The following is a 15,712-nucleotide window of genomic DNA, read 5'->3' on the forward strand; positions in this document are numbered from 1 at the left end:
AGACTTTTTCTTTTTTTTTCAATATCTTGCTAAGAGTAGCAGTCTGAGCTTCTTCACCTGACAGAGAGACCAACTGTAATTGAATTTACAGACCAGTCAATGCTGAAAATTTTTCCCATTTCTACAAATTGTGTGTACTTAGTTACAGGCAGGTAGAATTTGACACTTCATATTTCCTTTCTGTAAGGAGAGGAATTTTGATGAATAATTAAAGAAAAAATGTAAAATATTTTATTAGAATAATCAAAATTTTCAGTGACTTTCAGAGTTATGGGGCAGTCTCCTAGATGGTTTGAAGTGTATGAATTATGAATATATTGTGCTTCTTGTGGTTTAACCAGGCAGGCAGCTAAACACCACACAGCCGTTCACTCCCTCCCTCCCAGTAGGATGGGGGAGAGAACTGGAAAAAAGCTAAAACTCATGGGTTGATATAATGACAATTTAATAGGACGGAAAAAGAAGGGGAAATAGTAATAATGCTAAAAGAATATACAAAACAAGTGATGCATAATATAATTGCTCACCACTCGCTGGCCAATGCCCAGACCAATGCCCGATGAGCAGCAGCTCCTGGGTCTCCTGTGCAGAGGAGCTTACTTTGTTTTATGGCAAAACCAGCCTTCAGAAGGATTTGGACTATTTTCTTCTCTTTCTCAAAAACCTCTTCTGCTGTGCTGCCCCACACAATGATGTCACCAATGTATTGCAAGTGTTCCAGAGCCTCACCCTGTTCCAGTGCCATCTGGATCAGTCCATGGCAAATGGTAGGGCTGTGTTTCCACCCCTGGGGTAGTCAATTCCAGGTGTACTGGGCACCCCTCCAAGAGCAAGCAAACTGTGGCCTCCACTCTGCTGCCAAAGGGATTGAGAAAAATACATTAGTGGTATCAGTTGTGGCATACTGCTTGGCTTCCTTTGATTCCAGTTTATATTGAAGTTCTAGCATGTCCAGTACAGCAGCACTCAGTGGTGGCGTGACTTCATTCAGGCCCCAATAGTCTACTGTCAGTCTCCACTCTCCACTAGACTTCCGCACTGGCCATATGGGACTGTTAAAGGGCGAGTGAGTCTTGCTGATCACTTCTTGGCTACACATCAGCCCTTCAGCTCTTCTACTCTGTCTGAAGAAACTGCAGTCTACTCCGTCACTGGAAATGGGAGCAAGTTTCCTGGAAGGACCCCCTTTTGTCATTGTTTTTCATTGCAACTTGCATACCCGTGCCTCTAGGGTTGAGGTAGGTTTTATCAGTTCCCCCTTCCCTAGAAAGAGATCCAAGCTGCCTGGCTTCCCTACCCTCCAGTTCCAGGCTATTGGCCCCATTATCCTAGCATTGGAGCAGCCAGATGACAATGTGCTCGTCTGGACGACGGCTGAAATCTTTTTGCATATCTCACGGCTCACTCAGTGATAGGGACTGGGTGGTTACTGCCTCGTTTACAAGTTCTATCTCTTCCTCCTCCTCTTCTCATGGTTGTGCTGCTTTGGAGTAGCCTGCCTCGTCCACTCCTTCCTCCTTCCCTTTCTTAACAGGAGTTTCTTCCCTTACTAAACAAGCTGACTTTTGATTCCAAGATTTCTTCTGCATAGGGGTGACACATACTGGCACAGGTTGGTTCTCTGGTTCAGCCGCAGTGCCTGTTGCTGGGGTTGGAGTAGCCGCAGTGCCTGTCATTTTGTCATCAGTCCTAGAGACCTTCTCTTCCCCTTGAGGGTACTGAATAGTGTTGAACAGGGCTCGGTAGGCATGGGCCAGGCCCCAGCACATTGCGGTGTTTTGTGTCTCTCTGGAATTCCCAGGGTGACAGCATACTTCTTCCAAATATTTTACTAGTTTTTCAGGATTCCGCATCAACATTATTCTCATCCTAAATCCAAAACACAGAACTATACCAGCTATTAGGAAGAAAATGAACTCTATCCCAGCTGAAACCAGGACAATGCTATATCCACAAGAGTAATTTTCTGTTCAAGTTTTTCTCATGCAAGGCTCACGAAGCCTCTCTGCAGCCCAGTTCCACAGAGAAACCATTGGTGGGTCAGGAAATTGTTGTGCTTTACAGAGGATTGAGAGATGAGTAGGGCTGCTTCCTCCCTGTCCTCTTTTGTCTTTCTTATTCCCCCAATACCTAAATTGAGATTGATCATTTAGCAGAAAAAAATACCACTATGAGCAATGAAGCGTAACTCAATACAATGCTGAAAGCTGCTTAGCTGTCGTATCAGACTCAACCTACTCTTAAGCAAAGATTAGCGAGGAGAACTTACATACAAGGTTGTAAATCTACTTAGCAGTCTGTGACTCTTATGAGCAAATAATGCTTCCTAAACACAGCTTTTGAACACGTCAGGAGTCACCTTTTTGAATGACTGATAAATAGGAGCCAGATGATTTCAGCTGGGAACGAAAATAATCTTCAGCATACTAAAACATAGGAAGCAGAAAGATACCTCATCTTGTACATTAGTTAACTGTGTTACAGTCTATCTTAATATAGATATACGCTGCAAACGTTTATTATAACTATGAGTAACACCCCATAGAGTATTTGTTGTCATGAAGCTTCCTTTTTTGCGACAGTGATTGTTTCACCTCTTCCTAAAAAACCCTCACTGAACAAATATTGGCATTAGACACCCAAATATTACCTCAAAACATACTTTGAAAGTTTTCCATTTTTGTTTGCCTTCATTACCTTGACATTTTTGTAACTCCTTAGACGAATATGAAATATATGCAACAAATACATAAAAGCAATCTGTGAGGAAACATGCAAAATGTCCTTTTCCCCCCTTACACCTAAAAGCTCTGGACTTCCTGAAGAACCAAGGTTGAATAAAAACCAGCACGTTTTCAGAGAACCATAGACTCATAGAGTGTTTTGGGTTGGAAGGGACCCCTAGAGGTCATCTAGTCCAACCCCCCTGCAGTGAGCAGGGACACCGCTAACTAGATCAGGCTGCTCAGAGCCGTCCAACCTGGTCTTGGTTTTCTTCCATTCAGTTTTTACATTTTACTTGTCATCTGAAAAAAAGGCAAACCAAAGGTGTACAAAGGATCCATCATATATACAAATGTTTTAAAAATAAAAACACAGTGTTTGAGAAGACATCCTAATACATCAGATGGGATTTGTTTTGCTATGTGATTATTATGTTAAACTTCTTTGTTGTTTTAGTCTACTTTAAATTAAAAGGGCACTGTAATGTTGGGGGAGGCAGGAAACACAAAGCAAATGGTAAGCATAAGACTATTTGGGGTGTGTGTGTGTGTGTAAATTATTCTTAAATGTCTGATGGTTGTTTTCCCCCTTTTTTCAAATTGGTCCAAGTTCCAGGATGTTTTTTGCTTCTATCTAATCCATTAGGAATTTTCTGTGGTCCTGTTCAGGAAATCCCTGTCATCAGTGAAGCTTGTTTGAGCAAGATTAACAATAGCTTTATGGCATGAAATCTGAGAGCAAGCGCTCTGGGTTTTTTTGTTTGGGATTGATGAAGGGCTGAAAGGCCTGTGCAGATCTCGGTCAGCGTATTTACCTTTTACAAAAACTGACACAGTTTTAGCTTTCTTCCACTGCTCTAGAATTTCTCTGGTAGTCTAAAATTAATTGAAAATCAATGTTGGTGGTTCAAAACCTCCTAAGCCAGCTTTTTATACAAAAGTGCTGATATAGCTTCTGTTTAATATGCTTCCAAGCTACTGACAGCAAAGAAAGAATTTATCATAGTTGAGCATGAATTAAAACATCAAAGATGTTAAGTAAACTGCACCTATTTATCATGGCAGGAAAGGGTCAAGGAGGGATTTCAGGCATCTCCTAAGAATGCCACCAGCATGGCTTCGCTGTAGAGTCATTTCAGGTTCACTTATCAAATGGTAACACAGAGAAGAAAAGCTCAGTCTAAGGAAATACTGTATAGGGCAGTAAAGAAGGAAATGCTGACCATCAAAACAACGCTTGAAAATCCAAATGGACCGGCACAAAACTAGAATAAAGAAATACATCTGGCAGACATTTTTGATGTGGAAGGCTAAACTTCAGAAGAGCTGCTTCTTACCTCCAAAGACAGAACCGATCTATTTATTGAGCGGTTTTAGCTTTCCTGCATCTTTATTGGCATTTCTATCATTTCTGTCCAGCAAAGGACCGATGTCATTGCCGAGATTCCTCTTCTGCTTGCCATGCTTAGAAAGTTGTTACTGTTCTTTAGTCTGCATAATATTGATTTTTTTACCTCTCTTCTATCATTTTTTTCCTCATCAATTATTATATTAATTGCAATCCATTTCCTTATGTTCCCTGATTACTTTTTATAGCTATTTTTACTTCAGTAAGCCAGTGTGGTGATTCAGGCAAGTATTCCTTTTTTTCTCATTGTTAATGTTTTTTTTTAGTCTCTGGTAAAATGTTCTTAAACGGGCCCCAGCTTTCATCTTTTTTTCCCAAGTAAACTGTTTCTCCCAGCTGAATTTGCTCTTAATTGTTCTCAGGATTGCAAAATGAATCCTTTTAAGGCACCAGGTATATTTGTTTTCATGTTGTCCTGTTTCTGAATAAGAAACATAATGAGCAAATGGTGTCATTCATAAAGAAGCAACTGCTAATTTCTAGTTCTGTGGCAAATTTTATGCTATCTTCCAAGAGTAGGTATAATATAAAATTCCTGCAAGCTAAATGCAATTCTTACTGTGTAAAAAAAAAAGTACTTCTCTAGAATTTTTTAATGGTTTTTATCTATTTCAAGATGGCACAAAGCCTCCAGCACATGCTATTGAAATTGAAGTCCTCCATGGTAATTCAGATTTCTGTCCTATGCAGTATAAACAGATGCTTAAGGAATCCCTTGTCAGCGTTTTCCTCCGTGTGTTTGTGGTCTGGAACAGATATCACCCTATTTATCTTGCACGGCCTTACTTCCAGACTGACCCAGGCTGTGTCTTCCTCATTCCGTGGCACCGGGACGGGCTGTGGGAGGCCTCGGCTGCTTCTGTCCAGCAAACACTTCTCCATCCCGAGGGCCGCCGCCGCCGCAGCCTGGCTTTATTGCTCAGTCAGCCTGAGGAAATCAAAGATTTCGCTGGATTGCGGTCAGCGTGTATAACCACTTAATTCAAGAGGTAGATACATCTGGTATCTTTCAGTCCAGCCTTCCAGAAAGTGTTAGGCTGATAAGTGCTGGCCTTTTCCGAGGGAAAAAAAGAGATGAGAATAGAGCCTTTCTAAGATGTTATAGAAATACAGGATAATATGGGAAATATGGGCTGTTCTCCTCACATCCCTGTGCCAGGGCTGCTTCATGGGGGCGGCAAGGCAGGCAGGGGCAGTGTCCCCCTGTCCCTGCCACGGCCCCACGGTGCCCCAGCCAGGCCAGAGGAGTGGGACCAAGGTCCCAAGCCAAGCCAGGGCGGGGACCAGCGAGGCACAGGGCCAGGCCCAGCATGGCCGCAGCCTCAGGCAGGCGAGGAGCGAGGGAAGGGCCTGAGCGCAAGCGCGGCTGCTGGGACGTGGGGGAAGAGGGTCCCAGCGAGGCCGCTCCTGGCTCCCTCTCACACCGCAGCTGATCTACGCCAAGTTTAGCTGGCATTAATCAGGCAGGACTAAAATGACTGCTGATCGTTCCCAAAGGGTTATTGCTTCTCATTACGTCAATAAAATAAAAGCAAGGCTCCAGGTTACTCAGGCAGTGCCTGCTGATAAGGAACGTGGCATCAACTTTTCCTGCCCGCGGTGAGTTTACAAAGACTATCATCTGAATTTAGTGTGCTTTTCACTTGGATTTCTCACTGAGCCTAAATGCATGTTCTGTAAGATTACCTTTCAATGTAATTTCTAAGACCCTCGGTGCACCCCTCCAGATCCCAAAGTAGAGAAAGCTATTAGGTATGTTATTATTTTAAATTTTAATCTGTCCTGATGTTCCTGAAATACTCTATCTATAATGCCTTTTGTATTAATCATAATAAATATTTTATCCTTTCTGGAGAGGGCACGCTGATGTAATGTCTAAGAGGAAGAGGCAACTTGTCTCAGCTACTTTATGGTACTTGCTAGACTTAAACTGAATATCAAAAAGTTCCAACAGAGATGTTGTGCAGATAATAAAGGCAAAGAAGTTGATAGAGATAGAAAATAATAACCACATGCAGCTATTTGCTTGCTTGCTGTTTTCTAATTTACAGAAAACAGAGCTCACTTGTAGTGCAGCCGTACAAATTCAGTAGGTGCAGCAGTCCCTGTTACAAAAGTAGTGGGGCAGGGGCCAGGAAGAAGCAAGAGCAAAAAAAGCGTGATAAAGGTTTCAAAAGCAGACACTTGTTGACTACTTGTATTTATTTTTTTTTCTATGCTGCCTTGCAAAGAAAGGTCAGCCTTAACAGGACTAAGTCAGTAGCTCCATGCCTGTGCCTGGCCTCTGAAAAAAAAGCAAGCACATGTGATACAGAGGTTGAAGCACTGGCCTGAGGGATGTGAACATCTCCTGTCTCACCACCGCTCACCTGGTGATGCGTATGAGCTTGGGTGTATGGCTCATTCCTAGTTTCCACATGTAACCAAGTCTGTTTTAGCAGGCTTTATCTCAGGTTTTATCAACATGCTTGCTTGCAATGAGGAGAACTATCTTGATTAAAACTACTATGTTAATGCATCTTTTCAAGTAGGTGTTGATGCATCTTTTCAGGCAGGTGTCCTGCGGGGCAATACACGACATTTATCTATTACCCTCCAGAATAACCCGGATCAAGCCTCCCTGCTATAGCCCAGATCTGCCAATGTTCAAAGCTCGACAAAGACTTTGATGTAGCCTTCTATATTGACGTGTAAGGCTCTTGCATGCATCACCCTTCTGTAAAATTACTGAGCGCTTCCCATTTAGAGCAGTGCCCAGAATACGTGCCCTGGCTCCCCTTTCAGCATTGCCTCAAAGCCAGGCAGACTGGGACTGGCACACATGCCTAAATAATTAATGGCTGTTTACCCAGGTACTAACGATGCTCTGTGGTTTGTTTTTTAATTGCAGCCTGCAAAGCGTGTTTCTTGGCTTCCTTCTTGGCTGAGAATAGAGCGTGATCAGAACAAGACAGCCAGAGAAGTGCGTATTTTAGAACAGCAAATAGCTTAAAAAAAGCGATGCTATTCCTCCTGACAGCTGAAAGCCACTCCTGTCCACAAAGTGTGGGCATGCTTGCATCTCGTTATTAGCTGCCATTTTAAGGAAGGAATGAACAAGGGAGGTAAATGTTTGGGGAGAGATTGCTGAATGCACAACAGCCAAACCCCACCAGAGTTCTGGGGAAGAAGGGCGTGGGTTTAATGCGTGATGCCAGTTATGGGAGCGTTTTGTACATCTGGTTCAGTTCATGGATTGGCTCCATTTGTGGAGGGGAGTCTTGGCTATTATTCCTTGGTCCCTCTGTCTTGCTTTAGCTTCACATTACTCAATGTCTGATTATGTTGGACAATATTCATGATTGCTGTTGAAACGCTTTGGACAGCAGTGAAAAATGCTGAGGATTACGTCCATATCATTCTATCACTGCTTAGGAAACCTGTGAAGGTGAGCCAAGGCAGGCACTGGATGTTTTGCAGAAGAGGGAGTGCCAGCCTAGAATAAATAAATAAATAAATAAGTAGATGATAGGTAAATAAATAAATCTGTGTCCCCTTTCTTCTCCCACCTTGTCTATGTAACAAGGAGATGAACTGGGAGTCCTCACCCCCCTTAAGTGATGGCCCCAGGTCTGAAAAATTAGAAGAAGGACAAAGAAACCTGCGTTGTTGCTATAGTCAAATGGAGGCTACGGTGGTGTCAAATTTGCAGACAGCTTAATAGTGCCCGCTAGCAGAGTCCAGGTATGATGCCTTGACAAGAACTCCTCTGGCTAGCAGTCGTGGTGGCGGGGTGGGAATTATGCATGTCCTGTGAATTTTGGCATCGTGTTAGAGCTGAGAGCATTACTGGGCATGCTGTTCAGCGAAGCAGGTTTTCTGTCCATGTTTTCTTTTCAACTTTATCCAGCCTGTTTTACAGCTGTGATAACTTGTGGCACAGCACAGTCCAAAAGCCAGCGTAGCTATATATATATAGGAATAACATCAGTTATTTATGCTTACTATCTGAAATTGTGAGGTGTTGCTGTGAGAAGAATGGGTACTTGAAGTTTGGGTTGTTATGTGAACCAGACAAAACCAGACAGAATATTTGGCACCTAGAGAAGTATTATGTCTCATTTCATTGTAATGTTTTCAGTGGATCCAAAATTCTGTAACTATCCCAAATTCATACAGTGTCTTCAATGCTGCATGTCATCTTTTGATCTTAGGTTTATCTGGAAGAAGTATCTCCATTAACTAAACTGGAGGTGATTCAAGAATACCGATTATTTCACCGAGGTTAATATTACCTTACAATAAAACCTGTTCTTTATGGATTCACTTACTTAGGGCGATAGTGCTCACATATAGTAGATGATATTAAAATCTTTACAAATGTTTTTGTAAGTAACTAAAATTACTGTGACATTTATGCTATTCCCTTTCCTTAGATTAGGGAATAAAGCAGTTACTTAAATTACCTTCAAAGCAAAACTATAAAGATTTCCATTCAGGATTTACATTGAAAAAATGAAAACATAAAGTGCTGTTTTGGGTGGTGTGACTGTATTTTAATATCTCCCATGCCCGGTGCCACATCACTGCAAAGGCCTGCAAACTGAATGGGGAGAACACATCGCCTTTTATCTGTCTTTGCCCAGCTGAAGAGGTGTGCTGCCCACATGACGGCTGAGTGTGCCGTTCAAATGTCCAACATTATGAGGGATCTGTGCAAGGTTTCCTGACCCTGTAGACAGAGCTTAGGGTTCTGGGGTAGCAGGGTGGCCTCTGGGTGCAGAGAATCGGGGAGAGAGGTTTGAGGCGGTAGCGGGGCTCCAGAAGATGCCTTAGCCTGATGACAGGTCGGCTCTGGGCTGAGAAAGGGAATGGACGGGGCAAGGTGGGTAAGAGCAGCTGGGGAAAAGGAGCAAGGAGCTTTGCAGAGGCAGTGGGGCTGGGGGGTGTGCAGGAGGCTGTAATAGGCTATTAGTGGGTGCTTGAGGATTTTCCTCTTTTCTCCCCAGAAAATCCCTCTGCCTCTGCATCCTTCTCTCTTTGGGATGTCAGCCTCTGAGCTCACACTTCCTGGGACTTGCAGACCTGTCTTGTCACCATCTAGCATCTTATTTTCACTCCAGCTCCTAAAAGGCATCCCCTTCTCCCCATTAATCTCCAATGATGTCTCCTCACCTTCTTGGTCCTCCCATGGAGGAAGAGGAAAAAAGATTTAGAAAAATGGAATACAAAGAGACCTCCTGGAAGAGGAGCTGCAGTTGTTGCCAGAACTGGGTGTGAAGGTGGCAGCTACTGAAAGGCAAGGAGATGGCTACCCTTCTCCACCAGCTTCGCAGCACTAAGGCATAGGATGAGACTAATCAGGTTAGAGTAGCCCATCCCAATCTTTTCAGGCATTGCCAATGCTTATGAGGTGCTTAATAAAGTAGGCAGGGACCATCCCTGGGCAATGCCTACCTGCCTGTGTCTGGAGTTCTACCTTAATGACACTGCCTGGATCTCAGAAAAGAGTTTAATTCACTCCGTCTGGGTTCTTTCAATCTTCTTCTCTGCTAGCCTCATGGAGCTATGAGTAGTTTAAAAACAAATGAAAGAAAAACTTATCCCTGGTACTTAATTCAGTAGCTGAACAAAAGTATTGCAGAAATACTGGAAGAGGTGTTGAGTAAAAATGTCTGTTGTGGTAACTATTCTGAGTACAGCTGCTCTTTCGTGACAACTCCTTTGAATTATCTCCATGTGGAACAGAGCAGCTCTGACAGCAGCTCTTTTTTAGAGGGAGGCAATTTCCCTCATATATGACTTGTCAGCTGCTAACTGTGGGTGTGTAAATATAGCTGAAGTTTGGAAATAGTGCCGATCTGGCAGAGGTTTGGGCAGTTATTATTTATGGCTGAATGGATCAGATTTACCAAGCTCAGTTTGGTGGTAAACGTTGCAGGGCAGGTACATTACCCAAGCTGATGTTTGTGGAGCACCTCGGCAGTTTTATATTGATTTCAATAATGCAGTTGTTCTTGAAACAGCTCTGTAAGTGCTGAATAAAGTATGTAATTTATACAATAACCATAACAACATTCAGAAGCACCTCACGTTAATTTTACTCCAGTCTCATTGACCCTTTCTCCTCCCTTTGCTTTTATGGTTGTGTCCTCCCTCTCTCATCATTCTTACGTCTCATTTGGGTTTTCTCCTCCTCCCATTCCATCTTTCAGCTGAACTCCTACAGAACATTGGATCCTCCCTGCATACCTCTGGCACGGGTGACCTCATTTGTTTGGAGAGCCTCTGCTCTAATCTCTGGACTTTTAACTCACTTTTTTTTTTTTTCTTCTTGCTTGTTTTGTTTTATGTCATCCAGTGCCACGGTTCCAGTTCACGTTCTCTCTCTGGCAAGTAATCTTTCCACACATACTCCCTGCTCTGACTTACCTTGGCATGCTCTTGCTGTGTCAGCTTGCAAGTTCTGTCTACACAAAGGGCAGGGGTCTGCTACAGGCCACTTCTCAGGTCAGTTTTCCCATAAAGCCAATTGTTTCAAAAAAATTTAAAGTTCATGGAGCTGTAACTAAGAAAGGTCTTAAGAGATTTTAAAGGAGTAAGGATATGGCTGTCTTTGCAAGCCTACCAAAGATGCAACTTCTATAATTACATTTCTCAGCCTTCTGAGATCTTCCTTTTTGACTGGAAGACCTCTTCCTGAGAAATCACATTAAGATTTTCCTTTCTTACTTTCAAGGTCTTACCTCCCTTTTGATCTGGATGTTTATGAGATCTTTTCATCCACATAATCCAAAAAGAGTGCGCCTCTTCCATTGTAATTTCCGTGCCTCAAGTGCCAGACCCCTATTTCCTAAAATTCAAATAAATCCACTTTTTATCCTTCATTTTATCTAAACCTATCAAAATCACCTACAGCAGAACACCTGCCTTTTCACAGGAGACCTTCAAATCCTTTTATTAGTCAAATTTTTACTCCCTCACATATAAGGTGCAGCAAACTCAAGGAATTAGTAAAAGAAGTGGAGAAATCAGCAGAAGAGAACTTCTGCTTCAGCAGTAGCTTGTTTTAGTTGTGTCTAATATGATCTCTAGAACTTGAGAGAATTGCCTTTTTTTGTGCTGTGTCTTTACTGCATACAGCAGCAAGCTTATATTGAAACTTCAAGTTAGTAAGCTAGCTTGGGCTGTCTGAAAGCTGGAATTTTGTATGTGTTCGCATTTCTTGCAGATGTCTGTCACATAGCAAATGTTGCTGGCTGACTGCCCTCAAAACACTACGGAAAAAAAAAAGATCCTTGAAAAAGTGAAATACTAATGACTTAGAGCCACGTCATATCTAATACCTAGTGAGTGCACTTCTTGCTTTGAGGGAATGGGAACAATGAAACATGGAGTTTGCTTGTTGGTGGAAGGCGTTGCGTTGTTTCTGAAGAAATACTTGCAAATTCCCTGTTTGGTGGCTGACTTTTCAAAAAGCAGTCAAATCGCTACGTGATGATGACAAAAGTGATCACATTATTCTAAGTTTGACTCAAAACATATATTGCGTTGGACAGAAAACAATAAATTATTCAGAAAATATGCTCTAATGTGCTCTGCTGGGTTTCGGTATCTCCAGGGAGCTTCATTTTGTAACTTTATCAGATTGCCTTAAAGCCACAGAATATGTGATTCACAATTTCACCATCCTATTTGTTCATGCTTCTGTTAGGAAAGTGAATCAATTGCTGGATCTGATGTGTGTATAAACAGCTTCCTTTTCCTTATAGTCTCAAAGGAGATCATGAAATGACCAAAGAATAAAGGTACACAGAGGTGTAGATGAATTCTAGTGCTGAAAGCTGAAAGTTGAGACCTATGTTAGAACTTTAATAAGAATTCAATAATCAGTGTTTTGCCAGCGATGTGGCAATGTGTTCTCACACTTGCCAGCTATTTGTACACTGTGTACTTTGGTCACTGGCTGCAGTAACCAGGAGAGAACAAAAGACTTAGCAAATTAAATCTAAGGATTTCTACTGCTGCTGTAGAACAGATAGGTAACGTACCATTTCATTTTAAACCAAATTGTGTATTGGGGCATTCAGATACTTGTCTCTGAAGCCGTCAGTGTATAACCTCTGATATAACAGGAACTGAGATGTTTAAGTTCCACTTATGAATTTTGATGAAAAATCTTTAAACAGAAAACAGGGATACCCAAACTAAACAGCTCAGTGATATAATTAATCTTTCCCCTCCTCCTGCCTTCCTCATTGTTCATTCAAGTGCAATGTAAAATAAAGACTTGAGCAAAAGTCCTTTGAAATAGATGTTAATCTGTCACCTGGCTTGGCTGGCATTTGGACATCACCTGTATGTTTTGTCTTTATTATAAACACTGTGGAGATTTCTTAAGTGTTGATGGAGCACATGATATACAAGAAACTAAGACAACCGAGTCTGTTCGGCCTTAGAAAGAGAATTTTGGGGAAAGATCTAAATGTTACCTTCAGGATCTAAATGTTATCTCCAGCTGCCTAATGGGGATATAAGGAAGATGAAACCAGGTGTTTCTTGGAAGGGGAGAATGATGGGAGAGAGAATGGATGCAAGTTGCAACATGGGAAAACCCAGCTGGATATTAGAGGGGTGGAAAATCACAGTAAGGTGGTCAAACATTGGAGCATGTTTCACAGAGAGGCTGTGAACTCTCTATTCGTGGAGGTATTTGAAGCTGACAGTCTTGAGCAGCTAGATCTAAGCTGGTCACACTTAGAGCAAGGGTTTGCACCAGATGACTACCAAAGGTGCCCTCCAGCCTGCATTGTTCTGTGCTTCTGTGCTTCTATAAATTCTGCTCTTTATATGTAGTTTGCTGTTTTCATCTAACTCGTACATAAAGTTGAAATGTTCCGTGTGTTTTCAGAAACTACTGGGTTTGCTCTTATTTGCTTACACAAATGAGAAATGGAAAGGTTGTTAAAGAAAGGATTCAGTGAACTGCAAAATCGTGTACTTTTCTCTGGAACCGTGCATTTTATACATTTGGTTTATAATACCAGGTAGAAAATATGTGCTGAGAGTTCACTGCTTTTATGTGCAGAGATATCTGTATCCATGAATAATATATATTTGCAGTGTTTTCTTCTCTTTTTTTTTAATGAACAAAGCAAATAAAAGCATTCTATGGTTGTCTGGAATATTAAAACATGCCCGCATTCATGCTGAAAATAAGCTCAAGTCCAATAAATGTTATTATTGCCACAGATAGATCTGCTTTTCCTTATAAATATAAGCACCTCTGCTTGCTTGTTGTATTAATCTGTATCTTAGTGGAAATATGTCTTTTGCACAGTGTGCTTTTGCAATACCTGAGCCATAGAAGATTTTCTTTGGCAACTTGTTAGAGTCAGGACTTTTAAAAATTCTTTTGTCAAAAGCTGACAATTAAAACTGATGCTGTTTGAAATATAACAATGTTTTAAACAATTTTCCAATGAAATATCCTAGATTTGCTTTTGCAAATTAAGAAGTTATAAATTTCTATTGGATTTTTTTTTTTAACTTTAAGCTAGAGAATTTACAAACTTTCTAAACGACTTCAAAATATCTTATGAACTGAAATTCTCTTTGCAGTTCAATAAAATGTTTAATATTATGGTCAATAAATTTGGCCCAATTAGGCTGGTTAAACAAACCTTGCATGTCAGAATTTCTTATAGCATGGGAGAACAATCTATTCTCCAAGTCACAATATGTTTTATAGCATATTACAGCGAAGGGTGGAATATGAATATGGAATATGTACACATGGAATATGAACACTAGGTTTTATATGGATGTTACTGCCCAGCAGGCAGCTGAGCCCTACACTACTACTCACTCACTCCCCCTCGTGGGATGGGGGAGAGAATCAGAAGGGTAAAAGTCAGGAAACTCGTGGGTTGAGATAAAATCAGTTTAATAGGAAAAGCAAAACCTGCATGCACAAGCAAAGCAAGGAATTCATTCACTGCTTCCCATGGGCAGGCAGGTGTTCAGCCATCCCCAGGAAAGCAGGGCTCCATCACATGTAATGGTGACTTGGGAAGACAAACACCATCACTCCGAACGTCCCCCCCTTTCCTTCTTCTTCCCCCATCTTATATGCTGAGCATGACATCATATGGTACAGAATAGCCCTTTGGTCAGTTGGAGTCAGCTGTCCCAGTTGTGTCCCCTCCCAACTCCTTGTGCACCCCCAGGTTACTCGTTGGTTGGGCAGCATGAGAAACAGAAGAGGCCTTGATGCCGTGCAAGCACTGCTCAGCAATAACTAAAACAACTGTGTGTTTTCAACACTGTTTTGGTAAACAAATCCAAAACACAGCACCATGTAAGCTACTTGGAAAAGAATCAACTCTATCCCAGCCAAAACCAGCACAATGGACTTTGATAGATACGTTCTATAGCAAAAGTCTGGAAATAGGAGCAAGGAAAAAACAGAAAAAGCTGCAGCTTCCTTAATTCTGTAGGTTCAACTGGATTGCAATCATGAGAGACACTCCAGTAATACTGCTTTTAGACATAAAGCAGCCTGGGAAGGGAATGATGGTCGAAAACATTAAACTGCAAAGGAAGTCTACATTTTTTCTAAGGCTAGTTGCGTCTGAATAAAAGTTTTTGTCCTTCTCTGAAAAACAGGGTAGAAACTAGCACAGAAACAGAATAGTTTAACATAAATACTGCACATGGTTACTTCTGCCTACCACATCATCCTGTGATTATTCTTGAAACATCTGTTTTTATAACTAGTAATTCATTTTTTTTTTTATGTGGGACAGGTCTTGCACAGTTCCGCCTTCCTGGGGAGAAGGAAAAAAAGCCTGTGAAAACTGATGTTTCTTGCGAGAAACATGTACAGTAAAGGCCAAATGGGTTTCATCAGTATTTACTTAGCCATCAAGGGCTGTTTATCAGTACCGTATACAGATCATTCTAAGCTTATAAAAGACAATGAAATAATTGAGACCAGATTGGTTAGGTTCATTCTTACTTTCTTTCTAAACTTTGGCTTTCTTGGCTACTGAGTAAAGCTTTTGAGGAATAAAGCTTTGGCTTCACAAACCAAAATGTTTTGTATAGTTTAACTGTAAGCAGCCAAGATTGTAATTTTGGAGAGACTGGAACAATTTGTCTTTTTCCATGAAGCCTTTCTGAAGCATTTTCATGACAAAAATGTTGATGATTTACACACACAGTTTACTCTTGGACAAGGACTGCTTTAAATCGTATTTGATTTTCAATAGCTTTTCCTCTACCTGCTTGTTGAGCAATCGAGCCAGACTCTTCTCAGTGGTGCCCAGTGACAGGACAAGGGGCAATGGGCACAAACTGAAGCATAAGAGGTTTCAGTTGAACATGAGGAAGAACTTCTTTACTATGAAGATGACAGAGTGCTGGAACAGGCTGCCCAGGGGGTTGTGGAGTCTCCTCCTCTGGAGATATTCAAAGCCCACCTGGACGATGTCCTGTGCAACCTGCTCTGGGTGACCCTGCTTTAGCAGGGGGGTTGGACTGGATGAGCTCCTGAGGTCCCTTCCAACCCTTGCCGTTCTGTGATTCTGTGACATTAATT

The sequence above is a fragment of the Egretta garzetta genome, unplaced genomic scaffold, assembly GCF_000687185.1.
Source record: "Egretta garzetta isolate BGI_Z169 unplaced genomic scaffold, ASM68718v1 scaffold269, whole genome shotgun sequence".
NCBI lineage: Eukaryota > Metazoa > Chordata > Aves > Pelecaniformes > Ardeidae > Egretta > Egretta garzetta.